The sequence below is a fragment of the Bombina bombina genome, chromosome 5 (assembly GCF_027579735.1).
Source record: "Bombina bombina isolate aBomBom1 chromosome 5, aBomBom1.pri, whole genome shotgun sequence".
Taxonomy (NCBI): Eukaryota; Metazoa; Chordata; class Amphibia; order Anura; family Bombinatoridae; genus Bombina; species Bombina bombina.
Window position 1 is genome coordinate 544,279,086 of NC_069503.1, and position 20,121 is coordinate 544,299,206.

Here is a 20,121-nt window from a genome sequence, read left to right on the forward strand (position 1 = left end):
GGTTAGTTACCGCATCTGGCCAAATGGGACAAGCCCAGGTACCTCATCAAGGTCCTTTCCAACACCTGGGACCCTAAAACAGCCACACAATGCAAGCTTTAAAATCCAAACAAACTGGGAACAAGGGAAGGGTGCACAGGAATATGTAATCACCCTAGACATATACAAAACACAGAAGGGAACTGCACTCTCATACTGGACCGGGTACACATCCCATGCAACATGCTCAGCCCTGGGTGCCACTGGCACTCACAGGAAGCTGTGCTGTTCCCAGAGTCACAGGCAGTTAACCCCAGTCAGGTCTGGGTGCAAGAACCATAGGGAGAATTACAAAACAAATTAATACAACACACAGAGAAAACCCAGCACTCACTTACAAGCTCTCAGCTAAGATTTAAAAGCAAAAATGGAAAGGTTTGTTACTGCATCTGGCCAAATGGGACAAGCCCAGGTACCTCGTCAAGGTCCTTTCCAACACCTGGGACCCTAAAACAGCCACACAATGCAAGCTTTCAAATCCAAACAAACTGGGAACAAGGGGTATTAATTTGTTTTGTAATTTTCCCTATGGTTCTTGCATCCAGACCTGACTGGGGTTAACTGCCTGTGACTCTGGGAACAGCACAGCTTCCTGTGAGTGACAGTGGCACCCAGGGCTGAGCATGTTGCAGGGTCATGGGATGTGTACCCGGTCCAGTATGAGAGTGCAGTTCCCTTCTGTGTTTTGTATATATATATATATATATATATATATATACTGTATAAATATATATATATATATATATATATACACATAAACACTTTATAAAATATGAGTATTGCATAAATATGATTTAGCATGTACTCAGTTAATTGACTGCAAAGGGCTCGAATGCACTTTTATAATATGTCTATATATGTATTTATTTGTTTATATGAGTCTGCAAATACATATAGTAAACAAAAGAGGGGATGGTTCGCCAAGGTTAAATAAAATCCATATTTATTGAAACAACTTTAAAAGCGGGGGTGCTGCAAGCCTCAAGGACACAAGCATACAAGTGGCGTAGCACTGGAAGGCTTACGCATTTTGGCTTATGCAGCCGTAGTCATAGCCTACAGTGCCTAGCCTCACACGTTTAAAAGGACAAAACAGGCTCAGGATAGGTTAAAAAATAACAATGCCCACTTTAAGCTAGTCCTATAGTAATAGACTATTATTGCTCTACGTCTAAACAGCTGATATTCAAAACAGTGAACATGCAACCTACGGGATATACAAATAGCAGACATTGATTATAACATAAGATGCAGATATGAGAAGAGTATACAGAGTAAGCTGGAAATACAAACATTCTAGGGTGATGTTGGGGCTCGTTACCGAGATACTTAATAATGCGTTAGATACAGATGAAAGTATCATATGCATGCTATATTTAGAGTACTCATTATGCTTAGGCTGATTTAGGACTAATATTGCTCTAAGTCAAACAGCTATTATACACAACGTTACAATATGTAACCTGCAGGTTATTCAAATAAGCTGACATTAGTACAGTACATTATAATCCAGATATCCTAAGAATATTCTGTGCTGGTTGCATATTCCCCTATGTGAAGAACATTGGAATGTCAAATATTTACAGTAAATACATAAACACTTTATGAAATATGAATATTGCATAAATATGATTTAGCATGTTTTCAGTTAATTGACTGCAAAGGGCTCCAATGTACTCTTATAATATATTTGTGTCTGTAAATACATATATACACATATAAATACATATGTACACACACACACACACATATATATATATATATATATATATATATTTACACATACAAATATACATACATATACATATTTAGACATGTGTATGTATGTATCTTTAGGTTAAAGCCCTTAGCAGGCCTTTTTTTTCTGTCACTTGTGACGTCATATCTTTTAACCCTTGTGACTTTTTAATGCAATCTTTTTTTTTTTTTTTTTTTTAACAATAATTGTTATTAGACAGTGTTATTTTGAGATTAACTGCTCCATGTACGAAGCAGCGAAAGCTGCTACGGAGCCCTTGCGGTGTAGGTTTGCATATGCGAGCCTGCTTCCCGCAATGTAAGAATCCGTGATCATTAGACCGCTGCTTCTTATACCCTACAACATCTCTAAAGTGGCGAGGGAAAATCACAGAGAGCTCTCTCTCTCTTGGTGATTGACAGCCCCTTCAGTCTTGCGAATGAAGGGGCGGGCATTACACACTGCTATGAGTGTGTAATGATACATACGGGCCAGCGGATCAAGTGGGGATGTTGAATCCTATTTATTAACTTGCAGTAGGGGTAACTTGCTGCTTATTACAATTGACATATATCAATTCACCTTTACTAGTAGATGCTCAGTGGCTGATGATTTGTGTCGCATTTTTTAATTACGGCTGTGCCGAGTATTCGGCTTAGTTTACTACAATATATTTCTACATACCGGAATTATTTAGTGACTATATCCTGATTCCTAATGAGGGGAGTCCCGTATTGAATTGTTGATGCTGTATGTGTGCCTTTGCTCTGAGTAATCGGCTTAGTTTACAATATACTCTTACATACCGTGATTATTTAGTGACTATATCCTGATTCACTGAGTGGGGAGTCCTGTACTGAATTGTCGTGCTATATGTGCGCCTTTACTCCATTAGATAGTATTACGGTGACCGATACTGACAAGCCTGTGCTTATATTACAGCCTGTACCTTTCCAACACAAATAGAGTCCTATTATATTTATACGCAGTTGCAGTGACAATCTAACCCACCTATTACTGAGAACTATAAGTAATATTCATGTGTATAAGGCTATGTAGTCCCACGCTATAACACTTGATTTCAACAAGTGAATGAAGGAGATATTAATACCTAGAAATACACCATCCACTCCATCCTCACAATTGGATTAACCATTCACTTACAATAGTACTGCTAGTACAGTTCAATCTGTTTATTTATTCAATGAACCTTCTGTGATAAATCGTATAGCCAGGTTGATAAATGTTGGATATAAGTATTAGAGAGTAAACACAAGGGAGGATGTAATTTTCCTACAATTTATCCCTAAATCTCTCTGGAATTTATCAGAGAAGTGTTAATTTCTGTTCACTTCTCTCCACAATAAACAATTTTTCAACCTGATAATTGGATATGATATTATACCAGCGACACCTCATTACCTTAAACCAGCTGTGATATATGTTTCACTGGGGGGGGGGGGGGGACCAGCATACCACTTAATAAAAACAATATTTGGCCACCACCTACTAGTATATTTGGTTATCTAAGAACCTTGATGGCTACCATATTTATAAATACTGCACCATTTTGACCACTTTGTGTTTTTAATTATCAAATTTTATTTATATTTATTAAAAGTTAAGTTTTAACCCCCTTCTTTTGGGGATTGATAATTTTTGCCTACCAATACAATAAAGTTACAACTAATAAGTGTTGTGAGTGCTAATAAAGTACACACTTTACAAGTGTTTCTCACTTGACTTTCTTTGGATCAACAGATCCGTTGTCCATGTGAAGTGAAGGTGGGCGGACAGTTTCGTTAGTTGAGAAGCTGTCCGCCCGCCTGTTAGTACATAGAGCCCTAAATGTACTTTTAAATGTATTTTTGATGTCTTTTGTGCAACTTTTTGATTTGTGTAACAGTAAACAGAGCACTGAAATTGCGCTATCAATTCAAATTCAATTGCACTCAAGTGAACGTGTTTACTTTCAACTTGTAATGCAAATGCTACTTTCGAGGTGTGCAAAGGGCCGCAAAAAAGTTAATGTGCCATTCATAATCTAGCCCTTAAAGAAGGCAGCCGCTCTGGTCTAGTAGCAGGAGCGAGCTACATTCAGTTTAATGGCGCAACCGGGCATATTGTGACTAGACAGTGTTGCCGTGATGCGCTGAGGAAAAAAATGCTCTTAAAACACTGGGGACAGGGCTACACTTAGAATTTCTAAGTTTTTATTCTGTCAGTTCTGGACATGAGCACCAGAAACAAAAAATGTAATGTTAAATATACTATGTATATGAATGAGTGCACTGGTGTGTAAGTCATGAAATATGATATATTGCTTAGGATTTATTTTTCATATAATTTTCACATTGACATAGAAAGTAGAAACATATTTTTATTATTATTCATGACATTCTTAACAAAATTACAGTTTATTTTCTTTAAAAAATAAAATCATGTTTAGAGGTTCAATTTATTTTTGGCATAAAGGGTATTTTTTGTTGTACTTAAAATTAAAAAGAAAACAAAGCAGGTCTTATAAACTAGAACCTCACTTGTCTACTCAGAAATGTGTGTCTACTGAGAATAATCTAATCCTGGTATGAATAATCCAGTCCCGTTTTCTTAATACAAATGGTCCAATGAAAAGCTGTTTTTTTTACACCCTCTTCCACTCATACAACTGATTAGAACTCCACAGGAGCAAGTGGTGTAATCAGTAGTTTTTCAGTCTCTCTCTAATCAAAGTAGCACAATCCCCTCATCTTCGTATAGTGCATTATATAGCTCCACAGGGAAGAATCAAAAGTGAAAATACTTTTTAGAATGATCATCAACATCTTTGCTATGAAAATAGTAGAGGACTAATTCTATCCCCTCTGCATCTACAGCTGTATTACAGAGATCCACAGGGGAGAACTAGTATAACAATACTTAGAACAATCAATGTGTTTCACCCACAATTGGGCTGTTTCAAGATGACATAAGAGTACTCGATCCAAGGATTTTGTACATCAGTCTAAATCCATTAGGGTCAGTTTTTTTGTTTTTGTTCTTTCTTAAAGGAATATCCAACATTTTTGCCGTTAGGTATAATTTTTATTACACAATTCCTTAATAACATAATTTGTGGTGACGTTGTATGTTTATTTGCAACTCATTGAATCAATCTACAATGTCATTCAAAAATATCAGTTCTTCTAAACTGCCCTTCAACTCATATTTTATCTTTTTGTTTATGAAGCTGGTGTACAACTATCTTTGGTATGATTTTTACAATAAATAGTGTAATAAATATAAACATGCAGACGTAATGTACTTCATACCAGGTGTGGTTAAAAATACTGAAGTAATTATTTAAATTATTGTAATTGTTTTGTGTTTTTTTTAAACGTATGAATTATAAAAAATATGAAATATATTAAACATTCTTTTTATATACTATATTACTATTAGTCCTAAAACATCAAACTAAAATAATAAATAGAGATGTCAATACATGAAATAGATTCAGAGCAAAATTCTAAAAAGGGACTTTATAAATAGGCCAAACTAATAGAAAAGGGGTGACATCTAATCTGTTCTGAGAACATAGGTCAGCAGATTGTTGCCAGTGTAAGTTGTAAAGCTCAAGGCCTAGTAATATAATGTATCACAAATAGTCAATTTGATTGTCAAGAATTCTAGTTTTTCACAATGGAGATGGGATTTTTTTCTGCTGGCATTATTTCCTGGATCCAATGTTGTCCTGCCATTGAAAAAGTAGAGCTCCCAGGTCAACTTTGATGTTCTCCTGTCCAGAAGGAAGCTGCCCTCTGTCCCACTGTTTGCATTATTATCATTAATATGAAACTGTATGACCTGATATGGACTGTGGAGCAGATGAAATACAGAATAATTGATCTCTAATAACAATTCCCAAACTTCAATAATTACATGATGTTATGTTATTCTTTAGTGACACTACTGCGAACAATTCTTTCAGTTCAATTTGTAATAGCTCATAATTCTTTGATTTGTTTTATGCCATATAATTTTATTCTTCATAATACTGAATTGATAGACAGTTTAGTTTTATAAGTAAAACAAATATATCATGCACTGATGCTAAAGTTTATAATATGCAATCTATCTTGATGATATGCACTCAACTGAGTCACGGTGGAAAACCAAGAGTTTCCATTCAGGCTATCCAAAAGGTCTGACTCTTGTATATATGCAGTAGATTGCTGATCAGGTATGGTGTTATGATTCCACTTTCAGGATTCCATGTAAGCAGGTGTTCCTGTTTTCCAAGGCCTCCTTCCCCAGTTTTCTCAAACTGGAGACATATAGCATTTATAGAAGACACCAAATTTATCAGCAGTGTTCATCTGTATATTTGCTCTCCTATCATAGATTACTCGGATGATGATGCTGGGTGGATTACTGTTCTTTTTAATGATTTCTTCAGTCAAGTAAAAGGTGAGTAATGGATAGTTCACACAACTTTGACTTACTAGCATAGGAATATGTAAGACTTTTTTTTTCCAATGGTTGCCACTTTTTATTTACAGCAGTTTTAATTCACCTATCATATGGTACTGCTTTAAGATTTGCTGCAGCTACAGCTACAGCTAGCTGGTAGTTGGCCATGGAAGCATTTAAGAGCTTCTGAGTTTTTGCAAAGCTTGCTCAACCCACAACTTCCCAAATATGCTGACCTGAACTCCACTGTATCAGAATATCTGAACTCTGACTTCTTTTAAGTAATCATACACCTACAATCTGTTAACTGGACAGTCAATTTCTAGACTTAGCTGTACAGAAGTTTGTCTTTTGTGCTAAGCATCTGCTTTTATGTACCATGTTTAATTATCTTATTTTAATCTATTTTATAATTGCTGAATTTTGACCCCCATGTATCTTAAGCCTCTCTTAGGGCAAATCATGATGAGACATTTAATAATTTTACCACCCCATAAACTGATTAATTTACCCTAAACTGTTTTTATGGGTGCTGGAAGCACTAGTGGTAGCTGTATCTGTATGTTCATGGCAAGTGGTTAAACCTCAGGCTCAATAACTTCTTACACAATTTTCTCAATGGACACAGAGTCTGTAACCTGTGCTTGTGGCTTATAGATATGGTTACAAATGCAAGAAAGCAAATAATCCCTTGGTCCTCCAGACTTCATAGTTTTTACTTTTTTAAGAAGCCAACAATGAAATCTACTTTTACTTCCACCTATATTATGAAAATCCTCCCCAAATCCTCTTGTCTTAAGTATCATATTGTTGTTTGTACTGCTGACCAAGTGGTTTAGCCATTTCTTAATATATCATTGTATTTCCTATGGTGGGGCCATTGCTGGGGAGCTGATGTCAGTCACTTTGACTTTCCAGTAACAGAAATGCTATATGCCCTGATCCACTAGGTGGCACTACTTACCGATTCCAGAGTTCTCCAAATGTTACTCCAGTCTCAAACATGGGGCATTTTAGCTGGAGTAAACCTTGCAACTGAAAAATAGATCATACACTAGTTGGTCTGAAACATGTATTGGCAATGCATTCTCACGAAACTCAGGGTTTCCTTTTTTTGGATTCCCAGTTTAATTATTCATGTTCTCGGTCATAATCTAGTTCACATGAATAGTTGCACTACTGAAACAATACTTTTACATGAACAACATTTAAGCATAGATTTACCTATTGCGAATTCTAAAAAAGATATTCTTATTCTTTTATTTCAAGTGACCTTATAACTCAAACACATTATTACATTACAGTATCTATAAACTACTTGCTGACTTGACTATTTTAAACAAACTCAGAAAATAAAGGCAATATAGCTGTGCCTAGCTGGCCTAGGCCAAAACACACCATTATTTGGACAGTTAGTTTGTTTAATTTAGAGAGTGGGAAATTAATTGCAATAAAGACACTGATGTTCCTCAAAGACTTTAGGTGAGGAACCAGGATCTAGTCCAATGAATGTCATCACATATGAGAGTGCACACAGCAATCTCTAAGTGTAAGTATTCAAGTAGAAATATACTCAAAGTGATTTATGGAAAAAAAGTAACCATTTTTAAAATCTTTAATTTAACATAGATAGAACTAAAATATTTCATTCAAGTGAGGCAGATAGATAGATAGATGGATAGATAGATTGATAGATGATAGAAAGATAGATACAAATTAGATCATGCACTTGTTAAAGGGACAGTCTACTCCAGAATTTGTTTTGTCTAAAAAGATAGATACTAGAGATGGGGAGCCAAGAAATGTTCGTTTCGGATAAAATTTTCATTCCGAATATTCAGGGAAATTAATTTTCCCAAATATTCGGTGACTGCCCCATTTGGTATCTGTTTAGTTTAAAATGAAACGAATACTGATTTTTAGTTAAACATTTACATATGTTTCCTCATCAGAGATGAACTAGCACTGTCTAGCTTTAAAAACCAATATAAAATGCACTGAAATAAGAGAAGCGGTCTTCAAGGACTTAGAAATCAGTCTATGAGCCTACCTAGGTTTAGCTTTCAACAAAGAATACCAAGATAACAAAGCAAATTTGATGATAAAAGTAAATTGGAACATTACCTTAAATTGCATGCCCTATCTGAATCATGAAAATTAATTTTGATTACACTGTACCTTTAATGTATTAATGTCAGGTTACCAGGAATCAGAGACGTGAAGTGCAAAAATAATCACACCTTTATTAATAACAAAAATTAACAAAAAGTCCACAAGCCAAAGTGAGTAGTCAGATGAGTCAGGATCAGAAACTAGGAAAACAGCAGAGTCAGGAACAAGCCAAGGATCAGGAACCAGAAGGGACTGGCCAGGTAATACACAGGAACTGGAACACAGGAACTAACAAACAAGTCTCAGACAACGCAAGGACAAAAGCATACTGATCAGAGGCCCTTTAAATAATAAGTGTGACATCATAATCCTGAGACTGCAACTTGTCTCACACTGATGATGTTTACCAGTTTGGCCATAAGAGGACGCCCAGATGAGTGAGCAGTGTTACACACGCTGGGGCCTATTTATCAAAGCGTCAACTGAATATACGCCGTAATTCTGCATCATATTTGTCGCGAGATTGATCCGCCGTAGTTATCAAAGCGTTAAGTGTTGAAATTTGTGGCGTAAAATACGATCCCGCAATCTCAATCTGACGCAGATCGATGCGAGTTGGAAACAGTGGTATTCGATCGGAATTGTGTTCATTCGCCCTCCTAATCGACACTATTTGAACCTCTCACTAAGTTATCAAAAATTCTACATTTACGCTTGCGTCTTTTATGACTCAGGGTACCTGGTTTTCAATCCGCCACCCTTGAGGTCGTGGATGCCATAGAACTCAATGGGAGTCTGAAAACACAGAAAGCTTATGTTCGATGCTGCAAGAGAATGAAGTATATTACATAATAAAAGTAAATTAGAAACTTTATTAAATTTGTATACCCTTTCTAAATCAAACAATATTATTGCTCCACATTTGGTGCACTAGTAGATATAGCGATAAAAATGCAAAATACTTATGGATTATGTTACAACTTTGTCTCTCATTACAAAGCAAGGGGACAATATTTCTACAAATTTGGTGCAAAGGTTTGCCCCAAACTTGTGACACTAATAGATATAGAGATAAAAAATTAAATAAATACTCTACATAATACAGGGAGTGCAGAATTATTAGGCAAGTTGTATTTTTGAGGATTAATTTTATTATTGAACAACAACCATGTTCTCAATGAACCCAAAAATCTCATTAATATCAAAGCTGAATAGTTTTGGAAGTAGTTTTTAGTTTGTTTTTAGTTATAGCTATTTTAGGGGGATATCTGTGTGTGCAGGTGACTATTACTGTGCATAATTATTAGGCAACTTAACAAAAAACAAATATATACCCATTTCAATTATTTATTTTTTACCAGTGAAACCAATATAACATCTCAACATTCACAAATATACATTTCTGACATTCAAAAACAAAACAAAAACAAATCAGTGACCAATATAGCCACCTTTCTTTGCAAGGACACTCAAAAGCCTGCCATCCATGGATTCTGTCAGTGTTTTGATCTGTTCACCATCAACATTGCGTGCAGCAGCAACCACAGCCTCCCAGACACTGTTCAGAGAGGTGTACTGTTTTCCCTCCTTGTAAATCTCACATTTGATGATGGACCACAGGTTCTCAATGGGGTTCAGATCAGGTGAACAAGGAGGCCATGTCATTAGATTTTCTTCTTTTATACCCTTTCTTGCCAGCCACGCTGTGGAGTACTTGGACGTGTGTGATGGAGCATTGTCCTGCATGAAAATCATGTTTTTCTTGAAGGATGCAGACTTCTTCCTGTACCACTGCTTGAAGAAGGTGTCTTCCAGAAACTGGCAGTAGGACTGGGAGTTGAGCTTGACTCCATCCTCAACCCGAAAAGGCCCCATAAGCTCATCTTTGATGATACCAGCCCAAACCAGTACTCCACCTCCACCTTGCTGGCGTCTGAGTCGGACTGGAGCTCTCTGCCCTTTACCAATCCAGCCACGGGCCCATCCATCTGGCCCATCAAGACTCACTCTCATTTCATCAGTCCATAAAACCTTAGAAAAATCAGTCTTGAGATATTTCTTGGCCCAGTCTTGACGTTTCAGCTTGTGTGTCTTGTTCAGTGGTGGTCGTCTTTCAGCCTTTCTTACCTTGGCCATGTCTCTGAGTATTGCACACCTTGTGCTTTTGGGCACTCCAGTGATGTTGCAGCTCTAAAATATGGCCAAACTGGTGGCAAGTGGCATCTTGGCAGCTGCACGCTTGACTTTTCTCAGTTCATGGGCAGTTATTTTGCGCCTTGGTTTTTCCACACGCTTCTTGTGACCCTGTTGACTATTTTGAATGAAACGCTTGATTGTCCGATGATCACGCTTCAGAAGCTTTGCAATTTTAAGAGTGCTGCATCCCTCTGCAAGATATTTCACTATTTTTGACTTTTCTGAGCCTGTCAAGTCCTTCTTTTGACCCATTTTGCCAAAGGAAAGGAAGTTGCCTAATAATTATGCACACCTGATATAGGGCGTTGATGTCATTAGACCACACCCCTTCTCATTACAGAGATGCACATCACCTAATATGCTTAATTGGTAGTAGGCTTTCGAGCCTATACAGCTTGGAGTAAGACAACATGCATAAAGAGGTTGATGTGGTCAAAATACTAATTTGCCTAATAATTCTGCACTCCCTGTACAGCTAACTTTCTTTTTATTTTTTTGGAAAAGTCTATGTGCACCATGTTTAAGCCATGTAATACAAGTCCCACTTTACGCCATATTTGACTCAACACTTTTCACACCAATTATGACGCAAATTCCTAAACAACTCACACACTAGTGAATTTTTCCAACAATTTTGATTGGAATATGCATAATCACATGATTTATGACATCAGCCAATCTGATTCAAATACACATTATAAACTATCACTAACGAATCAAATTGCTCGATACTTGTGTCAGTGATCACTCATCAGAACTTGTAAGTGCCATTTGTTACATTGTGTATTATACTTTGAAAGTATGTATATGTGAAATTAGTATTAAAGATTGAACATTGATGCTGACATTAGGACACACAGTTTATATTTTAGACAATGATTTTAAAATTCAAATTGATGTTTGATTCAATATAATCTTAAGATGATATCTCAAAGGGATAGCCCACCTAACTTTAAACTGTCATGATCCAAATTAAAATCACCTTTTTACTCTCATGCTATTTTCAGTGTATTTCTTCCTTCTCTTGAATTTCTTTTTCAGTAAGAAATGTCATCTTATATGCTAGCCCATTTTATAACACCTGTGAAGGGGTGGTTTTTAAAACTAGATTGCAATCAGGAGGGGTTACACAGGTACAGAGAGAAAACTGGCCCAGCTCTTAAAATATCCATTGATTGCAAATAAATACATATGATACCCTGATTACATGCTATATTCACAATTATTCCTGCTCAGAATAATAATAAATTTACACTATATACATATAGTTGTATAAATAAACACAGAGATATGAAAGACAACATTGTTTAGAACAAAAAAAGGAATATGTAAATATGTTTGCAAAAGATTTTTGACATAACACACACACACACACACACACACATATATATATACAGTATATATACATATACACACACACACACATATATATATATATATATATATATATGTGTAACAAACACTCGCCTTGCGCTCACACTACCCGTCTAATGCTTCCTCCTTCCTGGCTACGGCACACTGGAGCGTGGGAGACGTCACTCATAGACGTTCTGCGCAGGGGATCCAAGCTGCAGCGCTCACTTCATCCAAAGAGCGCTGAAAAAGTGTATAGGATACAAAGAAAAGTCCGGATCCTCAAATGCAGATAAAACATAAATCCTTTATTTGATAATGCAGGTAAAAGCATAGAGTATCGGCAGATACAGTTATTTAAACCAAGACTGACATTCTTGGTTTAAATAACTGTATCTGCCGATACTCTATGCTTTTACCTGCATTATCAAATAAAGGATTTATGTTTTATCTGCATTTGAGGATCCGGACTTTTCTTTGTATCCTATATATATATATATATTCATACAAGTATGTGCAAAGATATATGTACAAATTCTAGCATTAATAATCATTTATAAAATAAAAATGAGATAAAAGCATATTATGACTTCTAGAAATACAAATACAAATACATATTAATTTATGTGAAATAATCATATAACAGATTTTTTTGTATAATAAATAAATATAAAAATAACTTTCTATGAGATATTGTTTGTTGAGGTATAAATGTAACTATTTCTTGGACATTAACAGTTGAAAAATAAAAGATTAGCTTTAGAGAAATGTACTTGTTCATGGACAATAATGAAATGGTATAAATAAAGTTGTGAAAAACCCGAATAACCGCAACATCGATGACTGTTAGTTAACACCAGTCTGATGCTCTTCGCATCGTACTTGATGCGCGTGTTTTTGACGCCTTTTTTGATAAAGAAGGAGATTGTATTCAGGTCCGCGGCAGCGATGTTTGGCGATGTCTGGCGAGCGTATTGACGCCAGCGAATGCAACATAGTTGACGCTTTGATAAATAGACCCCTCTACATCAGATTCAGTGAGAGGTAAGGAAAATGGCAGCTAGCAGCAAATATCAAACAAAGCAGGGTGAAACCCTGACAATTAACTAGGTAGAAAATGATAAACAATGCTTGTAAATTATTATCTAATAGAAGTATGTTGTACGTTCTTCACTTTGTTATATTTATCTTGCATTTTCACTTTTCAGCCTGGCATTCATTAGTATTGCTGATCTGATGTACAGTGAGAGAGACTGCAAGATTCCGATACAATGCAACATGGACACCACATCCACTTCAATGACAGACTAGAGTGAAATAACTATTTACTCTAAATTTTAAATCAAAATAAATGTATTATATTGACTTAAATGGTAAAGTATCCTATCTTCTCAAATTACAGTAATATTTAGATTGATGTGTTGTTGTTTTTTAGCAAATTGAGCATATGAAAATGATACTATTTTAAAAACATGCTTTAAAAAGGAACCTATATATGAACTACATGTAATTCCTTATGCTTGAAAATATACTCCAGGGTGTCCATTTATTTAGCAGCAGATGCTGCTTTGGAGCTCCATCGTTACAGGTCCACCTGAAACAGAAGTTAAGAAACACTGATCCTTAACTTCTCCACCACCTTTTAGGCGGCGGACTGAAATTATCCCGATCAGATCGGGATGATTGACCGCCCCTGCTAGTGGCCTATTGGCCGCCACTGAGCAGGGGGCGGTATTGCACAAGCATTTCCCCAGACAGTTAGAGTACACTGGTATTACAAAGTGGATTGCAAATATCGCTTTATTGCGCTCCATTTATAATCTGGCCCAATATGTATACAGTACACCTATATATAACATATTTATCAGACACAAACTCTCTACTTAGGACTTGCACTCTGCCATGGAACTTCACAAAGAACTCGACATACACTGCTCTTTCTCCCCAGGTGTTTTACTGTGACTGTGCGGCTCCTTTCCCTTTATCCTCTGGCTGTTTCCCTCTGCAACACCCAGTGTAACTGCTTGTTTGCACCCCCCACCCCAAAACTTGTATTCTGTGCTATGTTACTGTGACTGCAGGACTCCCTTGGCCTTCATCCTCTGCCTCTTTCCCTCTGTAACACCCAGTGCAACTGCTTTTTGCACTTCTCAAATCTAGCATTCTGTGCTATGTTATTGTGCTGCAGGTCAACATTGCCTTACTATTCTGCTTCTTTCTTTCTCTCTGCAACACGTCCCCAAATGCAGAATTCTGTGGTATCCTACATCAATACATTTTGTAGTTTTAAATGTCCGGTGTCCATTTTAAACTTCTGCTATCTCCATTGTTTATATCTGAGTATTCTTATTAATTGGAGTCAAGACCATTGTCCCTTCTTTTGAAAAAAAGATGCCCTCACAAAAGGTGCCTGTCACTGGAAGTGCACCTGGAATTTATATTTATTTGCTTATATCTATGCACACCAGCCTTTGTTTAAGATTGTATTGTTGTTTGTACACTACATTTCCAAGCAACTCTGGCAGTCAATGGGTCATAGATAAACAAAGCTATATTATCTCAAAGTAAAGGATAGTTTGCACACAGGAATTATGTTTAAACTATTCTAAAACAACAAATGCAACACAATTTTACACACATGCACTCACACAAACACACAACCGTTGGCAAATAATAACAGTTTTTCAGCTGTCACTGTTCATTCCAGTACTGGAATATTTGACTATAGCAGCAAAATATGGATCAGCATGTAGTTGACAGGAACATCACGACACCAGAGCTGTTCCCTACTATTCTTAAATAATTGTTCAAAATATTGAACTGAGTAAGGAAAAAACAAAAAAACTAAATAAATAATGAAAACTTGAGTGGCTGTCAGTTAATAAACAAAAACCTTGTTATTGTACCACAAATCCTGCAGACTTCAGTAATGACTCAATGAACGTCTTTCAAAAAGTGCCACATAAATCTTCACTATGCTCTCATGATATTCAACAAAAATGTCAAACCAAAAATATTGAAACCAATGAAGAAAAACAAACACACAATAATATAATAATTAATTCTTATATAGCAGCAATTAAAAGTTTCTGGGAATGATATGCCTAAATTAATTCTTATATCGTAAAATACAATATTTAACAGCAATGGACAAGATACATTAAAAAAAAGGGACATATAATTTTGTTACATCAAAAACAGTCCTTAACTGCATTTTAATTTTTTAAATAAATGTTCATGTTCTGGGAAAATGTTTTTCTGTTTAATATGGTTTCCTAAAAGAGATGGGGCTTTTTTTTTAAGCTTGTGAAGACTTGTCCTTATAGGAAATGTGTTAAAAGAGACCTTCAAAAGTAATCTAGATAATTGAATATTGCTTAAATAAGTGAAAATAATTCAAATGTATGCGGATATATGAATGCTTTTATAGGACAAATGGATGACAATGTGCAATTCATATTATTTGTTTGAATATCACGTTGCTAATATCCGATTGTTATTGTAGTGCAATAAACAATTCCACAACATTTTTTTTTAAGAAAGCAAAGTGTCTGAAATGTTTAATTGTGTTTTATGAAGATCTGGTCCCAAAATGTGCCTCATGATATTTTTTGGGTAATAAATACGATCTGTTGAGGTGAGGGGGGCTCTCTGCCCAAGGGCTACAAAGAGAGCCCTGGATGAATGAATATGTAGCAAGCGGCTTTTGACCCCATTGAAGGCAGAGTTATAGGTCAGCTCCAGGTTAAGAAGCTTGGTTTGGGTAGGTTATATTTTGGTGGGCAAGGGGCGGAATTGTCCTTCTTTTATCTCAGGAGCAAATGTGTGAGAGCTCCCTCCCCTTTTTGTTATGGAGTTATGTTCCAGCCTTTGGGGGTGCTTGCGGGTGGATTTGGGGTTTTTGTGATGAAGGAGGATGCCTTCTAGTTTGTCAAGGAGAGGGGAGGCTTACTCTTATGGAAGTTGAGTTTGGGGAATTTTGCACTACATTTGTAATAAAGCCGTGGGGCTCAGAAGAGTAGGAGTCCAAGTGTGAGTACTATTTCTCTGTGGTGAGACCACATTCCCTAATAGGCTTCACTATTTTGTGTTTTCCTTCTTTCCTGTCAGGTGGGTGAAGATCTTCACATCACTACACTACAATCAAGCAAGTTTTGGGACATTATTCTGGTCCTTCCTCTTTGGATTCTGTGACATTTCCTTATCTTATTTTGTATACACTGTGTCTTTGGAATCTAGCCCATAGTGTTTGGTTTGAAACTCATTTGATACATTAGCACAGGGAACTGTAAGAATTTGCATTCACTGTAGAATGTAACCATTAACTCTAAAGACTGCATTTTAATTTTTGCACATTTATGTCCCTTTAAACTCTTTAGTCTCATTATCACCCCCCCTCAAAATGTAAAGCTTTGCAGATACAGTGTTGTCCCATTTGCATTTCCAAATGCTATGAAATAATAACTGTTTATTGTAAAGTATACTAAATAAAGTGATGCTTATGCATTCAGCAATACTTATCTTCAGTTAGTAGCATAATTGTTCACAGCGAAAACAGCGGTTACACATTGAGGGAGCCTCATGATTGGTTAGAAGACACTTTTTGGAGGCTGTAGGAGCAAGATCTCAGTTCCACAGCAACCAAACACAAGTTGATTTCCACAGAGACAGTTGATAGATAAAACCTGTAACTGTAATACCCCATTTCTGTAGATGGTGAATTAGCTCCCTCCCCTCACATTGTAATAAGCAAGTCATGATTTTATGTTAAAACATGAATTGGTTCTGATAACTGATCATGCTACTAAAAAAGTACTATTATTAATATAAAAACATATAGAGCACAATGTAATGTTTTCAAGGACAACAAGTGCCAAGAGCAAAGAACAAAGAAGGTTTAAATCTATGACAACATGTCCAATGACAGTTAGCCTTCAATTGGAAACAAAAAGCAAGAAAAACAAGCTTTAGTCAAAATAATTTTATTTTTTTCCAATTATACAACATATTTAGGTACATCAAAACATGAGTAAACAAAGAGTAGCAAACAATATATCTTCGTGCAATCTCACATATAGTTATATCTCGTCACTTGATTGAATGAGCACCAAGAAGTACCAATCCCTCGGAGTCATGAAACTCCGAGAGAGTTAGAACTAAGCTCCCCAGATTGATGTCTACAGTTGTCACATATCGCAGTATCTCCTAACATAGATGTCCATTAAGTAAGCTCCAATACTTAAAGGGACAGTATACACTCATTTTCATATAACTGCATGTAATAGACACTACTATAAAGAATAAGATGCACAGATACTGATATAAAAATCCAGTATAAAACTGTTTAAAAACTTACTTAGAAGCTTTCAGTTTAGCTCTGTTGAAAAGGCAGTTGGAAAGCCCACTGCAAGTGAGAAACAAGACCCTCCCCCCTCCCCCTCCCCCTTCTTCTGCATATGAAAAGACCCTTTACACAAACAGGAGCAAGCTGGAGAAGGTAGCTGAAATGGTATTCAAATAAAACTTTGGGGCTTGGTTAGGAGTCTGAAAATCAGAGCAATGTTATTTAAAAATAAGCAAAATTATACATTTTTAAAAAAAAAAAAAACTTTATGGGCTTCCTAAATAGATCATCTACAAAACATTTATGCAAAGAAATAATGAGTGTATAATAGCCCTTTAAGGAAAAATAAAAAAATATAATACTATCAAACTATGATAACTATGAGTGTCCAACTTACAAATCTGCTTGTTTTTAGTGCATAGACGATTGCCTGTGAAGAAAGGTGAAATCAGTAAAGTTACCTTAAGAAAACTAGTTTCACTAGTTTCTTGTATCAGGGAGGCTTGTTCCGACATGGAGTATGTAGTTTTAATTTTCTCCATAATCTCAGCCCAAGATGGAACCCCCACTTTCCAATATTTTGCTACACAAATTCTAGTAGCCGTGAGAAAAACAATCATGTCCATCCGGCATTTAATAAATAGACCCCCAAGTGTCAACTTTCCAATAACAAACTGTGAATATTAATTCTGCCATTAATGTTATACTCCAATATGCATAGCAATCTTTACAACAACCAAGAGTAACTCCAGGTAAATAAAGCAGTGGTCTAAACTAAATTCCTCCCCCAAGCATTTAGGATTCCTGTGTCAAATAAAATCCCCAAAAAGTTTGAGAGCTAATGAACCCATGTTGTAGTATTAGACAGCTCATCTCATCAGGGCTGGATTTACAGCCCAGGTGCCTGTAGGCACCAAAATCTAAAGCGCCACGCACTCCCGGTTCACATGTATGAACCTAAAGATACAGCCTAAAACTTTATAGAATTATGATTTTTTTACAGCAGCTGCTAATTTTGCCACATAAAAGGCAGTCCATGATCTACAACAAAACACTCCAGACAGTACTGAGCACAATCAACCAAATCAGTTTGTGCCGTTGTTTTTTTTAAAGTGTGTTTATCCTGTGCAACAGCTCTGACATTTTGCATTTCGGAAATAATATTCATATCTATGGTATTTTATATGAAAGATTGCCCTCTGACTGTACAATCTGTCATTTTGATTTTGACAGCTGCTGCACTGTCACTGACTTTCACTCTCTTTAAAAGAACCAACTCCCACGCACTTACTCTCAGGCTGCTCTGGCTGCTCTGTCCGCATTCACTGGAGAAATAGACCTGACCACCCAGCGTGGCGTGCATCTTTGTTTAGGGCAAAGTTATAATCTACTATGGTGAGTGAGGGCAGAGCCACAGGGCTGTACAGAAAAGGCATATGGAGCAGAAAGACAGATGCCCCTCAATAGAAGGTGCCTGTAGGCACATGCCTACTCTGCCTAATGGTAAATCCGGCCCTGCATCTCATAACATTTCTTATTAGGCTTTCCATTAAATGTTGTAAAATAATTTATGTTTTGGAATTATTAGCTATCTCATCAATCAGTATCTGCAAACAGGAAATATACAAAAGACATTAGCATCTTCCTTAATGTGTATATAAGATAGAAAGTTATGAATAGTGCAATTAATATTAATAACAATACATATGAGCCTTTGGCAGAGTAATTGGAACATGTATGTAATAACATAATGCTTTTATTTTGTAATTAAAAGATTGTCTCTATGGAATCAGGGGTAAATTAAAGGGAGGGAAATTGAAAACAAGAGAATGTATTTTGCCTGGAAACAGTAAGAATGAATCGCACCATACCGCACAACAAGAGAAGGTTTTTCAGTAACTTGTAATGGCAGCGCTATGGAAAGTGCGATATTTATTTACCTGGTATAGTGCAAAACTTGTAATCTCGCTGATTGGTAATAATAGAATGGTATTTTTGTTAGAGAATATAATAGCAAGACATTTGAATTAAATTTAACACCATTGTCCACTCACTTTTTCTTTACACCTTTGCAACAAAATGCCTGCTTACACTACACAGTTTTGCTCATAAAATACATGTTTATAGATGCACTGACTTTATTTTTTGATGTTGGAAATAATATATAATAGTGCTCTAAAATAGCTTCAATTAAAGCAATGTTTTATTCATGTGTAAATTTGTGTCCTCTTATTTATTCTTTAATGTTTGTGTTTTTTAGCTTTTTCAATTTGTGTGTCCTCTTCCTCATCATCATTGTCCTCTTCCAGTATTGGTGACGTATTTAGAGTTTTGCCATGTGTCCCTTTGTGCCGCTTCTCCTGCCTTCACTGTCTTCCTTGTCCTCCCGTTGAGGGTCGGACTGGGAATAAAAAGCAGCCCTGTAAAAATTTGAAGACTAGCCCTATTTTCCTATGAGTCCATAGAATGCACACGCCCCATTTCTCAGGGGGATTAGTGGGATTCTCCACCACTCAACATTTTTTAAATGGTCTAGTAACTTTGTGACTGGAATACGTAAAGCTCAGAGGAGAAAAGAGAGGTGATACCGTTACATCATCTGACCAGCAGCACCACCTTCTTAAATTGTAGCTGGCCAGCCCCAGCTCCTGTGGCCCACCGGTAAATCTCCTGGTATCTGGAAAGGCCAGTCCGGCCTTACTCCCCTTCTGACCCTTACTGGAACTACTTTGGCTACTACCGTGTTGCCTCCCTGCCTTAGTCAACTTGACTACCCTGTAGATTCCCTTATGAACTGTCCATTTGAATGTCCATTTTTCCCATTTTGCCTGACTTCCTTCCCTTTCCATTGCTTTTTTCTATTATTAGAAAATGTTTTTGATTGTCT